This window comes from Mustela putorius, unplaced genomic scaffold, assembly GCF_011764305.1.
Source record: "Mustela putorius furo isolate JIRA1106 unplaced genomic scaffold, ASM1176430v1.1 tig00000281_pilon_pilon_pilon, whole genome shotgun sequence".
Lineage (NCBI taxonomy): Eukaryota > Metazoa > Chordata > Mammalia > Carnivora > Mustelidae > Mustela > Mustela putorius.
In genome coordinates this window covers 19,580,854-19,596,814 of record NW_025421343.1, presented here as the reverse complement: position 1 = coordinate 19,596,814, position 15,961 = coordinate 19,580,854, and the positions used below count along the sequence as shown (strand labels likewise).

General features: G+C 36.7%; 1 protein-coding gene and 1 non-coding gene across 6 annotated transcripts in view; both read left to right on the top strand.

Annotated features, from left to right (window-relative positions):
* The window catches only part of EML4 (EMAP like 4), a 156,323-nt gene that overhangs the window by 42,586 nt on the left and 97,776 nt on the right, over nucleotides 1–15,961 (top strand). The window contains exon 2 of one of the 5 annotated variants that reach the window (XM_045079175.1): nucleotides 13,432–13,513. The exons of the other annotated variants lie outside the window; for them this stretch is intronic. The gene's annotated coding sequence lies outside the window, so the exon portion shown is untranslated. The remainder of the gene's footprint in view (nucleotides 1–13,431; nucleotides 13,514–15,961) is intronic. 5 annotated transcript variants of the gene reach the window in all.
* LOC123391826 lies at nucleotides 11,944–12,052 on the top strand. The gene has a single exon (XR_006606541.1). It is a non-coding gene; the product is annotated as a U6 spliceosomal RNA (small nuclear RNA).

The window sequence follows — 15,961 nt, the reverse complement described above, 5'->3', positions numbered from 1 at the left end:
TGAGTTGGATGCTTAACTGACTGGTACCCCTAGAGTTCTTTTTTATTTTTCAGTTTATTGAGAATGGATCAGTTTTTTAAAATGAAGGTTTGGACTAAATAGTTACTGTTCAAGATTCCTCATTAATTCTGTTTTTTAAAAAATACCCAAAATTTAGTGGCTTAAAACAACAATCATGTTGTTCTGTCTTGCCAATACTGTGGGTCAGAAATTTGGGTAGAGCTTTAATAAGGCAGTTCTTCTCCATAATGTCACTTGGTGATACTCAACTAGAAGGTCAGACAGTTTTATTTACATGTCTGGTAGATTTCTGGAAGACTGACAGGCTGGGCTTAGCTGGGACTGTCAAACTGAGCACGTATATGTGGCCTCTCCAGCATGTTGGTTTAGAGTGGTTAAATTTCTAAAATGGCAGTTTAGTACTTCTAAAGAAAGAAACCAGAGTCTTCGAATCTGCAAGACTTATTAATATCTAGTCTTGAAAGTTCTACAACATTTGTTGTTTGAAAGCAAGACATGGAGCCAGACCAGATTCAAAGGAGAGAGCTACTCCAGGCCATGAATACTGCAGGGGATGGCATGGGGATGGGGGGGTGGGCAACTTTGTAGAATAGCCACACTATAGGATCTAAAAATCTGTAACTTCACACAGTATATATAAAATTTAATTTTTTAAAACAACAGTATTAAAATCATATAATTTAAGCTGATTTTTCATAAAACTCAGCTACTGTAATATTTTTATTTCCTTATAAAGCTTCCAGAGTACTCTGCAATTTATCTTTTCCTCGAGAATTTTGTCTACCTCAGGTAGTTTTTCTGTTTTATTAAGAAAAAGGTTTACTCTACAGAAAAGATGAAAGAACAGTGAACACCTATGTATCCATCACTTAGATTCTGTAATTAACATTTTCCTATAGTTAGGTTATCCCATCTTTATTTATCAATATGTCTTATTTTCTGATGAGTTCAAAAGTAAGTTGCAGGGACTCCTGGGTGGCTCTGTCAGTTAAGCCTCTGCCTTCAGCTCAGGTCATGATCCCAGGACCCTGGGATCAAGCCCCACATTGGGGCTCCCTGCTTAGCAGGGAATCTACTTCTCCTTCTTCCTTTGCCCCTCCCCCCTGCTCATGCTCACTCACTCTCTCTCAAATTAATTAAGTAAAGTTCTTTTTTTTAAAAACTAAGTTGCAGATAATCAGATACAGATTTAAATTATTTCTCCTTCTGATCCTTTTACTTTGGAGGATAATCAGAAAATATAAAGAATGTCTATTATTGTATCTTCTCTCTGAAAACGTACCTGTTGGGAACTTTTCAACCTGCTTTGTCACATATCCAGCCAAACTTTGGCTATAGTCTCAGATCTTTAGAGGAAAAGAGAAATCTTTTATTTTTTTTAATTATAAAGATTTTTAAAAAAATTTATTTATTTGACAGATAGAGATCACAAGTAGGCAGAGAAGCAGGCAGAGAGAGGGGGGAAGAAGGCTCCCCGTTGAGCAGAGAACCTGATGTGGGGCTTGATCCTGGACCCTGGGACCATGACCTGAGCCGAAGGCAGAAGCCTTAACCCACTGAGCCACCCAGGCACCCCCCCCCGCCCCCGCTTTTTTAAATTATAAAAACAATCATCCACAATTCCAGCGTAAGTATAACCGTTAATATGTTTCCTGTTCTTTTTCCATTTCATATATTTTTATACTTGCTAGTATATATAGTTTGCCAAGATTTTCAAAAATATGTGCAGTATTTAGATTATAATAATTAACTATTAATTAATTGGTTTGTTTTTGGACCACTGTTTTTAGCCATGCCATATTGGACAACTAAGTTGTTTTCCAACTAAGGAAAGCTATTGAACCCAGTGACATGTTATTACTTATGCCTGAAATTGGCCGTATTTAAAGTTTATCCCACCCTGCTAATATAACCTTAAGAGTTGAAATTGATGAAACTGAAGAGAAGTTGGAAGGAATAAAAAACTGACTTTAGTTCTGCATCAGGAATAGATAGAGGAAAAACTGTAGTTTCAGCTTTGATGAAACATTTTTGTCATGTAAATTTTCATTTTTACCACCAGCATTCTGACAGGTATTCTGTGACTTGGGTTGAGTAAATTTCTTATTTATGGTTTACCTGCAATTTTAAGCATATTATAAACCTTTGATATCAAGTACAAGGACTAGATATGTGTATTTACTCTGAATTTTACTCCTGTTTGTTGTGGAACTTCTGTGAACTCTAAGAAGCAATATGCAGTACATTACCACTTGGTAATACAATGTATACTTATGTATGTGGTATTTTTAACTTTTTCTCCTAGCTTTAGCATAATTAGCTAATTAGATAGGCTAGTTCAAACAAATTGAATTCTGTAATTGTAGGGATACAGTCTTACAGAAGATAGTTTTTTGAGTCCTCCTACACTGATACGAGATTCTACTGAACCCATCAAGGCAGTTGAGTGTATTGTTTTATTCGATTTTTTAGAGAAAGCAGTTCTTGATTGTCAAGATTCATTCTAACTAGAATTAACCTTTTCTTTCTCTCTCTCTCTCTCTGTGTATGTATGTATGTATGTATGTATGTATATATATATATATATATATATATATACACACATACGAACAAACTTATCTAACCTGCATTCTTCATTTAATACATGGAGTATATTTCATCTTGTTTGGCCCTCTGTGGGAGCAGATGGTTACTATTTTTCATGTAGTAACTATAGATACTTGAAAGCTAACATTTGTCTTTTAGGCTTCACTGTGCTTGAATTAAGTTATTTACATAATACAGACCTAAACAGAGCTTTCTGCTCATGAAAAAAAAAAAAAAAAGCTCTCTGGGGAGTCTTAAAATATAGTTCTGTATGTTTGGTCGTGTTTGTGTGTGCATATATACATTGTCTTAATTATCAGTTAGGTATTGCTTGACCTTCATTGTTGGGAATATATACCCAAGTATCAGATGTACCAACAAATATTATGGCCAAATGAAATGAAAAAATGGTCTGGGTTTGATTTGAATTTTGAATATGTAGAGTTACTTTGGGAAAGACCTGGGAAATTTTATCTGGGGTCTGTTTATCCCATTTTTTGGAAAATTACTAGAATGTTAGGTTGATCGTGGGATTACTTTATGGGTCTAAGATCTGAAGTGATCCAGATTATACCATCTTCTATATAGTGGGCTTCAGGACATCCCATGTATTCTACACTTGAGATTACTACTTGTAATCTCAAGTAGTAATCCTCCTCATAAATGGTTGAAGAGAATTGGTCTGAAGAGAATAGAAGGCTGGAGAAAAGGAGAATTATATTTGTCCCATCATATTTACTTTGGTGTCAGCCTTTCATACTTGGTTCCTATTCAGACAGCACAGTAAAATTCCATACTAGAAGTACATGGGTGGTTCTTTAAATTTTGGGGATGCTTTATTTGACAGTAAGAATATTTGAGTTTTGGATTTCAATTTATGGGATGGTAATGATTTCTTCTTTTTCTTTTCAAAGTCAAAGAAAAATTTTAATAGAGATATAATACATTTGGGTAATGTTTGTTATATGTATTCCTAAAAATTTACTGAGACATATTTGCCTAGTTTATCAGTGACATCTAAACAATGATGGCTCTTGACAGTGAGGAACTCACAATAAACTTAGAAGGGTGAATTCTGAAGCTAAGAATAAGTTTAGTTGTAGATCTTGAATTGATTAATTATATGAAGTGCCCCTTTTCATAAGAAAATAGATGAAAACCTTTTGGGGCACCTGGGTGGCTCAGTCATTAAGCGTCTGCCTTAGGCCCAGGTCATGATTGATCCCAGGGTCCTGGGATTGAGCCCGCCCCACATTGGGCTCCCTGCTCTAGTGGGAAGCCTGCTTCTCCCTCTCCCACTCCCCCTTCTTGTGTTCCCTCTCTTGCTGTGTCTCTTTCTGTCAAATAAGTAAATTAAAAAAGAAAAGAAAAGAAATAGATGAATATCTTTTGAAAAGGCCTTCTATAAAAATCTCCAAGTTCTGCAAACCTTTAACCTGTTTTAGTTTTTGTATTTGATTTTTCTCTTAACTTTTCACGAATTAAAAAATGATAGATTGCATTTAACATAAAGTTTTTTTAAAAATCATATGTATGTTTATGTGTTTGGGGTTTTGTTTTGCTTTGATACAGGAGCATTTGAAATTTCTTTGTGGCCAGGGGGAGCTGCTTCAAAATTTCTATATAAGAAGGGCTTAGGGGTGGCAATTTGTGTGTGGTTTGGGGGTGGGTGAGGGATGTTTTGAAGCTATGTTTTGAAGCTGTTTTTCAGTGATCGCAGTATTTTCCCTTATGCGGTATATTATAGGTCATTCAGAGCAGCAAAATTGTCTAAAAATCTTATTAATATATGCATTTGTCACACAGAATTGAAAAAATATCCGTTGTCCATATCAAATATATATAGTTAATTGAAAAAAAATTGCTTTTTGGGTATCTTGAATAAAGAGGCTGATTTGATTGAGATAAGGAATGGGGAGGATAAAGCCATCCATTAGCTCTACCACTGGCAGAAAGATATTTTATCCCTTTACTTATATTGCCACTGCCTTATTTAGGCTACCATTACGTCTGATCTGCACAGTTCTAACCTCTTAGCTATTTCTTAGCTTCTAGTCTGATCTTTCAGCAGTTTCCTTTGCCTTAAGTTCATCCCTCCATTTAGCCACCAGGGTATGAGCTACTTAAATTGCCCATTTGATCTGGCCATTTCCCTGCTGCCCTCGAAGGGGTCTTCATAGTGCAATGTGTAAGATGATTTATTGGTGGTGCAGTGCATGAAAAAATACTGGAATTTTTGTATTTACTTTTTAAATGAAATGAAAGAAATTATGTCTTACCAACATTGAATAAAATGATTAAAATGTTCCCTCAGTCTGTCAGTCAGCTATCACCTAAGGTGGATTGGGAGTTCCCAATTTACAGTGGGCCTCTTTCATTCATTCTGCATGTGCTGCATTATATTAGCATTACCTGTACCCTGTTAAGTGTGCTTGCTTATTATATTATCTGATTCTCACAAAATAGATAGGTGACTTAACAAAGAATTCTTTGAAGAAACCAGAGTTATGTTAATAAACAAAGGAGAAGAGAAAATGGCACAGCAAATCTTTTATTTTAGGCTCAAGCTCAAACATTACAGGTTTAAAATTAGTGATCTCTTCAGGTCTGATAAGAAATCATCTCCCCCAAATCAAAATTACTTAGAAGACTTGTTTGAAATGTTTGAATCTTTCTCTAAAAATATATATATTATGATTTAAAATATTAACCAAAATCTTTTTAGTTACCAAAACAAAAAAGTTTGTCAAGTCTTAATAATATTCACCACTCTAGACCTGCCTAAAATTCAAATATTAATAAGCATCTTGGTGATTAAATCCCACTTGGAAAATGAGGCAATATATGGGAATGTGTGAAAGTAATAAAAAATTATAACCACAAGATTAAAATACTTGGTTCACTTGGAAGATATAAGTAAGTATGCTATTTTCAGTTATTTTCCAGCACACAGACACACAACAGACTAGTGAAAGTATGAAGCAATTGCTGTTATTAGGAAGATATCTAAGGTATTCATTTTTATCCATACTTTTCAAATTTCTATTTTTTACATAGGATTTGTAATGTTCGTAACTAGCACAACAGTATATGTATTATATATATATATAGAGAGAGAGAGAGAGAGAGACATGAGCTTTACATTTAAAAACCTTTTAGGGGCACCTAGGTGATGTAGTTGGTTGAGCATCTGACTCTTGGTTCCTGCTTGGGCAGTGATCTTAGGTCATGGGAACAAGCGCCCCATCAGAATTTGCGTTCAGCAGAGTCTGATTGTCCCCCCCACCCCCCGCCAAGCTTGTTCTTGTTCTCTCTCTCTCAAAAATAAACTAAATACAGTCTTAAATTAAAAAACAAATGTTTTTTAAAGTCATTTTATTGCCATATAACCCATGTAATCATAAGCCAGGTCAAGAGAGCGAACATACCCAACACCCTAGAAGAGCCCCTTTCCTATGCTCCCAATTATTACCCCTCTCACATTTCCAAAAATAACTGCTATCTTGATTTTTTTAAAAGATTTTTATTTATTTATTTATTTGATAGAGAGAGAAAGATTACAAGTAGGCAGAAGGCAGGCAGAGAGAGGGGAAAGCAGGCTCCCTGCTGAGCAGAGAGCCCGATGTGGGGATCGAGCCCAGGACCCTGAGATCATGAGCTGAAGGCAGAGGCTTAACCCACTGAGCCACCCAGGCGCCCCTGCTATCTTAATTTTTGACAATATTGTATAGTTGTATGTGTTTTTGTACTTTATATAAGTAGAATCATAAAGCACATATTCTTTTGTGCCTGGTTTCCTTTGCTCAGTATTGAGATTCACCCATGTTTTATGTAGCATGGTTGATTCAGTGTCATTGCTGAATGATATGTTGTTATATAAATATGCCACAATTTATTTGTTCTCATATTGATGGATTTGGTTTGTTTCTACTGTCTGACTGTTAAAACTGCTCTGATTCCTGTACATATCTTTTGGTACATGTCTGTACGTATTTCTGTTGAGTGTAATCTTAATTGGAATTGCTGAGTTGTAGGGAATGTGTTTATCCCACTTTAATAAATAATGACAGGTAGTTTTCCATAGTAGCTGTATAGTATATGGTTCACAAGGAGTTCTAAGATTTCATGTTGTTCAACATCTTTGCCAACTAAGCTATCCAATGAATATGTAGTGTATTTATTGTGTTTTCAGATTGCATTTTCTTGATTACTAATAAGATTGAGCACCTTTTCATATATTGGCCAGTTGAATATCCTCTTTTGTAGAAAGTTCCTTTTCAGGTCTTTTACTCATTTTTGTATGTGACTGTCTTTTCCTAATTGATTTATAACTATTATTTGTATATTCAGCATATGAATTCTTTTATTCGTTATGTTCCAACTACTTTCTCCTACTCCAGCTTGCCTTTTCACTTTTAATGGTATCTTTTTATGAGTACACATTCTCAGTTGTAAGATTGGTCCCACTATTAATCTTTTCCTTTATCAGTAGTGATTTCTGTATTTTGTTAAAGTATCTTCTAAAAGCTTTATGGTTTTGTCTTTCATATTTACATCTGTAGTCCTCCTGGAATTAATTTTTGTATATACTGTGAGGAAAGTGTCAAGTTTCATTTTCCAGCATATATGGAGATCCACTTGACCCAGCGTTATTTACTGGCATGAGTCTTGTTTCCCTGGATCTCTAAAGTACTGCCTTTGGTCTGTATGTGAGTGTGTTTATTTTTTGGATTCTCTTTCCAGTTCCATGGTTCTTAATTGTCTATCTTTGTCTTAATTACTATAGTTTCATCGTAAGTCTCTTGATACCTAGTAGGGCGAGTATGCCTACCTTTTTCCTCTTGTTCAAGAGGGTTTTACTTATTCTTGACTTTTTATTTTTCTGTATAAGTTAGAATAAAGGTACCACATTCCATGCAATGAACGCATTTATGCATACTCACACACAAAGTGTTGGAATTTTTTCCATATTGCATTCAGTCAGGGTGAAAGTGGTTTATTTTCATTGAGTCTTCAATCTGTGAACACAGTATATTTACCTAATTACTTAGGTCCTTAATTTTTCCTAACAACATTTGCTAGTTTTATGGGCAGACATCTTGAACATTGCTTTGTCATTTTTATTACAGGGGTGTGTGTGTGTGTATTATATGTATTATATATATATATGTGTATATATATATATATATATATAATTTAGTGCTCTTATAATGATCTTTTAAAGTCATTTTTTTCCCCCTTTTTTGTTGCTAGGGTAGTTTAATATAGTTGATTTTGTGTGCTGGTCTATATCCATCAACCTTGTGCTCTCTATTCTAATCAGCTGTCTATATATTCTGGGGGTTTTTATATACATAATCATATTGTCTGTGAATGATAGTTTTATTTCTTTTTAATCTTTATTTATCTTGTCTTACTGAACTGAGCAGGATGGCAGTATAAAATAAAAGTTGTGAGAATAGATATCCTTGTTTATTTTGTTCCTTATCTGAAAAGGAAAGCTTTCAGTATTTCAACATTGAATATGATGGAGTAGTTTTAAAATTTTTGGTATATGCCTGTTGCACTTACTATGGCTACATAATCCATTAAAAATTTAATGGCATAAAGCAACCATTTATTATGGTCATAGTTCTGTGGATTAGGAATTTAGATAGGTCACACCGTTGGAACACTTGTCTCTGCTCTGTGTTGTCTGAAGCCTTGACTGCAAGATGCAAAGGCGTAGGGAAGGAACCATCTGAAGGCTCATTTCCTCGTATGTCTGGTTGTTGATGCTGGCTATTTGCAGGGAGCCTCCTTTCCTGTCTATCTGAATCCTTCCAGGTGGTATACCATATGGGCTAGTATGAGCTGCTTCACAGCATGGTAGCTGGTTTCTCCTAAAGCGAGCATTCCCAAGACAGAGAAAGCCAGGTAGAAGCTGTATCCTTTTTACAGCCTCATCTCAGAAGTCATAAAAGCATTTCTTTTGCCATATTTGGGTTGGAGTAGTTACAGATCCCACCCAGATACAAGAGAAGGGAATGCAGACTCTTCTTTAGGGTGAAAGGAGTATCTGTCAGTCATTGTAAGAACAACATATATATGTTAATGTATGTGTGTGTCTAGCTAGCAAGAGTGAGAGACACAGAAAATATGATCTGTTATAGTGCCTTTTTAAATCGGATAAAGAATGTTCCCTTCTATTTAGTGTTTTTGTTTTGATGGATATTAAATTTCATGAAATGCTTTCTCTCTGCTGAACTGAATGATTTTACTTTCTCTTAAGTGATAAATTTCTTTGATTTCAATAAATTCAACTTGATTTATCTTTCTCATATGTTAATGCTTTTGGTTTGCTTTTTTTTTTTGCATTTTTAAAAAAAAGATTTTATTTATTTATTATTTGATGGACAGAGATGACAAGCAGGCAGAGAGGAGGGGAAGCAGGCTCCCTGCTGAGCAGAGAGCCCGATGTGGGGCTCGATCTCAGGACCCTGAGATAATGACCTGAGCCAAAGTCAGAGGCTTAACCCACTGAGCCACCCAGGCGCCCTTTTTTTTTTGCATTTTAAAAATTTTTGCATTATTTTTTATTTTTGCATTATTTTTGCATTAACCTACCATATACCTAATATAGTGTTGGGTATATGGTAGAAGCTTGGAAAATAATCTTTTTTTCTGTGTCTCAGTTCCTTATTCAACAATATCAAATCCTTTGAATACAACATGTTACTGACTTATTAAAAAATATTCCTTATTGTGGAAATAGGAAAGGTTTTCTGAAGATGTAAACATACCTGTCCTCGCCTAGAACTCTGACTAGTCCCTTACTTTCTCTCTGAAGTATGTTTCTATTCTTCATTGTAGATCTGTATCATATCTATCTGCTTGAGGACCATCACTATAGATAAGCAAAGATCTCGAATCAAAAAGTACCATGAGGGACACCTGGGTGACTCAGTCGGTTAAGCCATTGCGTTCAGCTCAGGTCATGATCCCAGGGTTCTGGGATCAAGTCCTGCATCGGGCTCCTTGTCCAGCAAGGAGCCTGCTTCTCTCTCTACCTCTGCCTGCCACTCTGCCTACTTGTGCTTGCTCGCTTTCTCTCCCTCTCTCTCCCTCTCTCTCACAAATAAATAAATAATCTTTAAAAAAAAAAATCTTATGGGACGCCTGGGTGGCTCAGTTGGTTGGACGACTGCCTTCGGCTCAGGTCATGATCCCGGAGTCCTGGGATCGAGTCCCACATCGGGCTCTCAGCTCCATGGGGAGTCTGCTTCTCCCTCTGACCTTCTCCTCGCTCATGCTCTCTCTCACTGTCTCTCTCTCAAATAAGTAAATAAAATCTTAAAAAAAAAAAATCTTAAAAAATAAAGTACCATGAAATGCTGAATTCTCCCAATTTGGCACTAAATAAAAATTTAAAGTTATCTTCCTTATTTTCTCCTTCTTATTCTCTTTCTGTAACCATGGAGAAATAGAGTTATAAAATTAATGCACCACTGATTATGGAGAAGACTGTCTCTGCCTTACTAATAAAAATTACTTTTGTCAGTAAAACTTTCCTATCCTTTGAGAAGATGTACCTTAATATTTAATAAATCTCATTGGATTATTCTTTCAGGTAGTTTATTAATGTACACTTACCTTCAAAATATATAAAAGTTCCCATGCCAACATTTGGTATTGCCAGAATTTATAGTTTTTGTTTATTTAAGGGATATGAAATCATAGCTTGTGATTTTAATTTATACTTTCTTTAAAAATATATTTATTTTGAGAGAGAGCATGTACACATGAGTGAGGCTGGGGCAGAGGGGCAAGGGCAGAGGAAAGAGAATTCCAAGCAGCATGGAGCCAGCGCAGGACTCTGTCTCACAGTCCCAAGAGATCATGATCTGAGTCAAATCAAGAATGGGGCATTTAACCGAGTCACCCAGGTGCCCCTTAACTTGTATTTTTTTTTTAAGATTTTTTATTTATTTATTTGACAGAGAGAGAGAGAGATCATAAGAAGGCAGAGAGGCAGGTGGGGTGGGGGCAGGGAAGCAGATTCCCTGCTGAGCAGAGAGCCGGACGCGGGCCTAGATCCCAGGACCCTGGGATCCTGACCCGAGCCAAAAGCAGAGACTTAACCCCCTGAGCCACTCAGGTGCCCTTAACTTGTATTTTTAATTGCTAGTAACGTTGATCCATCCTCCCTCATTCCCTACAAAGAAGCTTGCTTATTCATCATCTTTACATTTTTCAGGTCGACATCTTTTCTTACTGGTATTTATATACTTCTTGTGTGTGTTGCAGTATCTTTTTCCAAGTTGTGCCTTTAAAAATTCTTCCTTTTTGAAGTGGGAAGAACTAAATTGAATTTGTGTCCTTGGAATTTAACATAGTGCCTGACAAAGTGGTCAATCATTCAGTAAAAAGTAGAATGAATAAATATTTTGCAGCAAGCTAAAAATTTGGTGTTTTTAAAGCAATGATGCTACCTACTTTTAAAAATAGACTAAAAGTATCATATACTTAGAGCTTATTTAGATTTTAATACGTAGCTTACAATCATATCGTTTGGGTTAATTTTATTATTTAGAAGTTATATTTTTGCCTAATGGTTTATAGGTTTATATAGCTGTCTAGTTGCATTGCTTTAGAAAAATTCTCATCGGTATTTTTTTCAAATTGCTTGTTCCACAGACCGAACTTTCATTTTTCCCCCTCCCATTAAAAATTGACTGACTTCCTTTTTTGGGGTCCCACTATTTTCTGTATAAATCTGTCAGGGCAAGTGTTATATTATACTTTATTGTATTTGTTTACATTTCTTGCTCCCCCATTCTTCCATGCTTTTTAGGTTTGGAGACCATCTTATTCAAATGCCAAAACAAATAGCATATAATTAGAAGTTCACTAAATGTTAGAAGTGATTATCAAATAAATAATATATATATGTATTTTAAGATTTTATTTATTTGACACAGAAAGAGATCACAAGTAGGCAGAGAGGCAGGCAGAGAGAGGGGGAATCAGGCTCCCCGCTCAACAGAGAGCCTGATGTGGGGCTCGACCCCCAGGACCCTGAGATCAGGACCTGTGCCGAAGGCAGAGACCGAACCCACTGAGCCACCCAGGCACCCCTAAATAATATGTATCTTTGTGTTGTTTTGAATATTTTCTGCTAATTAAAACTTAGTCTTTTTAACTTTCTGTTGATGAAATGGAACTGGGTGAATTAGTGATTAGTGAAATAATGTAACATCTCTTTTATTGACTTTTCAGAGACTTTCAAGTAAATCTTTACTGCTTAGGTACCTGACACTGCAAATCTTACTGATCATTAAGAATTTAAGCATTATAGTACTCGCTTCAGCAGCACATATAGTATTAAAATTGGAATAGTACAGAGAAGATTAGCATGGCCCCTGTGAAGGGTGACATGCAGATTCGTGAAGCATTCCATAAAAGAAGAAAGGGAGAGAGAGAGAGAGAAAGAAAGAATTTAGGCAGTCTAGGTGTGGGTTTACCAGGCCTTTATTTTTGAATATTACTAATGATTTTAGTAATAGCTGACATTTATAAGACTCACTATTTTGCTATCATTTTTAAATGCTTTTTAATGATTTAGCTAATTCTGTGTGGTTTTCTATGTTAGGTGCTCTTAGTCTCATTTTAAAGACGAAGAGACTGAGGTGTGGAGAAGTTAAGAAATTTGACCAGAGTTGTACAGTTAGTAAATGGTGAAGCCAGTGTTTGAATCCGGTTAGTCTAAATCCAGTTCTATCTATCTATATACTTTTTAAGATTTTAAAATCTTAAAATCTCAAGCTAGGGTGGGGGACAAAGGGAGAGGGAGAAACAGATTTCCTGCTGAGCGTGGAGCCCAATGAGGATTTCAGTCCCAGGACCCTGAACTTGAGATCATGACCTGAGCCACCCAGGCACCCCCAACCCTATATTCTTAACCATTATTTGCATATTAAATTTAAGTTTTTAGTTACATATGAACTTCATATGCCAAGAACAATATTGTTAATGAAGATTTAGATGGAGAATTGTTTTAAAATAATATTTTATTTATTTATTTGACAGAGAGAGAGAGAGATCACAAGTAGGCAGAGGCAGGCAGAGACAAGGGGGGAACAAGGCTCCCCACTGAGCAGAGAGCCTGATTCGGGGCTCAATCCAGGACCCTTAGATCATGACCTGAGCTGAAGGCAGAGGCTTAACCACACTGAGCCACTCAAGTGTCCCAGATGGAGAATATTTTTCCTAAAGCAAGACAGATATAATATTTTCTGCCAAGGGCTGATGATTTATCAGGAGGCATAGGTGGCAGGGGGAAGAGGGAGAAAGAAAATGTGAATGAGTGAGTTCAGGACTAAATACACAAAGAAACACTGAGTTAGTCTGAGTATTCAGGGAGGGAAATCAAGTAGGTTTTGTTTTGTTTTATGAGAGATATAGACATTTTAGCTTATTTACTCATAAAAGGAAAATTCTAGTGAAATAAGGTTGTCTGGAGTCCTGGGTTGAGGCCTTGCAGTGCATAAATATCTAACCTCTTGATTGGGCTAAATCTCTAAAACTATGAGAGCAGTAACAAAAATATTTGGGGTATATTGTTTTTATATATATTTGTTTGGGGTATATTGTGGCAAAGAGGGGAAGAAAGGCAGGGAAAGAGAGCAAGACAGAGAATCTCCAAAGTCAGCTACAAAAGAGGAAAAGGGGGATAGTCAGAGAAAGAAGAAACCAAAAGGAGAAATATTTAGAGTAATGAGAGATAACCCGTCTTTTCTCTCATTTCTATCATTTTCAGTCATTGACCAAGATTGTTTCTTCCAGATTCTCTTCCCAGCCCCATGAATCTTCTCAGGTGGGGATTCTGTTCTTCTAAAGCATCCCCAATACTCTGCATGTCACTAAGGTAAAAGAGGTTTCTTTCTCACCCCTTGTTTTATCCTGTCTTCGCTGCTGATTCTACATTGTGTTGACAATAAATCAACCAGTATTTGGAGGGTTACCACTGCTTGTGGTGCTTTACAGGTGTAGAGGGAAATAAAAAAGAAATAGCTTCTCCCATAGAGGACTTTGCAGTCTAGTTAGGAATATAGAATGTAACTTTATTAAAAGATATTAACAATATCCTGTGCTGTGATGTATCAGATGGTGTAAACTTTCCATACTCAGCTCTACATCTCTTTAACCAGCTCTTTCCAGCAAGTGACCTTTTCTACTTTATTAGATTAAAACTGTAGGTATAGAGCAAACATCTGTGCCTGCTTTCATCTTCTTCCCTTCCTTCTTAGATAAAACAGTGGTCCCTTTTTAAGGCTCATTCTTTGGGCTGTATTTTCTTTTTCTTTTTTAAGGTTTTATTTATTTAAGTGGGGCATCTGGGTGGCTCAGTGGGTTAAGCTTCTGACTCTTGATCTCAGCACAGGTCTTGATCTCAGTCATGAGTTCAACCCTACATTGGGCTCCACTTTTTTTTTTTTTCTTTGAAGATTTTATTTATTATTTTGACAGAACAGAAGCAGGCAGAGAGAGAGGGAGGAAGCAGGCTCCCTGCTGAGCAGAGAGCCCGATGCAGAGCTCAATCCCAGGACCCTGAGATCATGACCTGAGCTGAAGGCAGAGGCTTAAGCCACTGAGCCACCCAGGCGCCCCTGGGCTCCACTTTTTAAAAAAAAAAAAAAGATTTTTCTTTTCCTTTTTTTTTTTTTTTTAAGATTTTACTTATTTGACACACAGAGAAAGAGTGACAGAAGGAATACAAGCAGGGGGGAAATGGGAGAGGGAGAAGCAGGCTTCCTGCCAAGCAGAGAGCCTGATTCAGGGCTCCATCCCAAGCCAAAGGCTAAATGGCTGCCAGTAGTGCAGTTGGTGGCTTATAGAGTAGCTCTATTTTCAACTTTATGAGTAACCTCCATACTGTTTTCCAGAGTGGCTGCACCAGCTTGCGTTCCCACCAGCAGTGTAAGAGGGTTCCCCTTTCTCTGCATCCTCACCAACATCTGTCAGTTCCTGACATGTTAATTTTAGCCATTCTGACTGGTGTGAGGTGGTATCTCATTGTGGTTTTGATTTGTATTTCCCTGATTTCAACTGATGTTGAGCATTTTTTCTTGTGTCTCTGGGCCATTTTTATGTCATCTTTGGAGAAATGTCTGTTCATGTATGACTACCTTCCTGACAGTTTTTATCCTGTATTCTCTGTAGGTTTCTTTTTCTCTGGCTGCACATAAAATCCTTGGCCCTATTTTCTTATCACTCCAAATCTCAATCCTTAGAACTCTAGCTAGCAATTATATTCTAATATAGTTCCCAAATGTATACCTCGTAGTTTAGGCCTCTTTTTTTTCTTAAATAAGATTTATTTATTTTAGAAAGAAAGAAAGGGTGAACAGGGCGAGGGGCAAGAGGGGAGAGAGAATCCTCAGACTCTCCACTGAGTGCGGCGCCCATGCAGTGCTTGATCCCAGGATCCTGAGATTACAACCTAAGCCGAAATCAGGAGTCGGTTGCTTAACAGACTAAGCCACCCAAGAACCCCTTGAGACCTCTATCTTAAGACCAGGATCTAGTTATACTTTTGTTACAGCGACCTCAAACTCAGACCCTGAAGTCAAACCTCCAAAACCTGCTCATCATTCTACTTGCCCATTCCCCATCTTGTTGCTTTTACTTTAATCCCTATCTCACATTTACTCTTTTGTCCAATTAGAACCATAGAGATCATCCTATTTTTATTTTATATTTTATTTTTTTAAAAAGATTTTATTTATTTATTTGATAGAGCTCACAACTAGGCGCAGAGAGAGAGGAGGAAGCAGGCTCACCGCAGAGCAGAGAGCTCTATGTGGGGCTCGATCCTAGGACCTTGGGATCATGACCCAAGCCGAAGGCAGAGGCTTTAACCCACTGAGCCACACCCAGGTCCCTCTTTATTTTATTTTTAAAAAGATTTTTATTTATTTATTTGAGAGAGAGTGTGTGAGCCAGGTGAGAGGCAGAGAGAATCCCAAGCAGACTCTGTGCTGAGTGTGGAGTCAAACAGGAGGCTTGATCCCAGAACCCTGAAATCATGACCTGAGCCAAAATCAAGAGTCAGCACTCAACTGATTGAACCACCCAGGCACCCAGGATTATCCTATTTTTTAATCTCCCATCTAATCAAGGACCATATTCCATCAATTCTCTGTCTTTCTTAAATCTGTCCTTTCATTTCTAATTTCTAGTGGGAAGGTTTCTGGTAAAACTTTTATTTGTCTCAGCATCTTGAAAATATTCTTTGTATACTTGAATGAATGAATAGGCTATTGGAAAAGATACTTGACTGTAATAATAAAGAGAGAAGATTATTCTTGAGCAT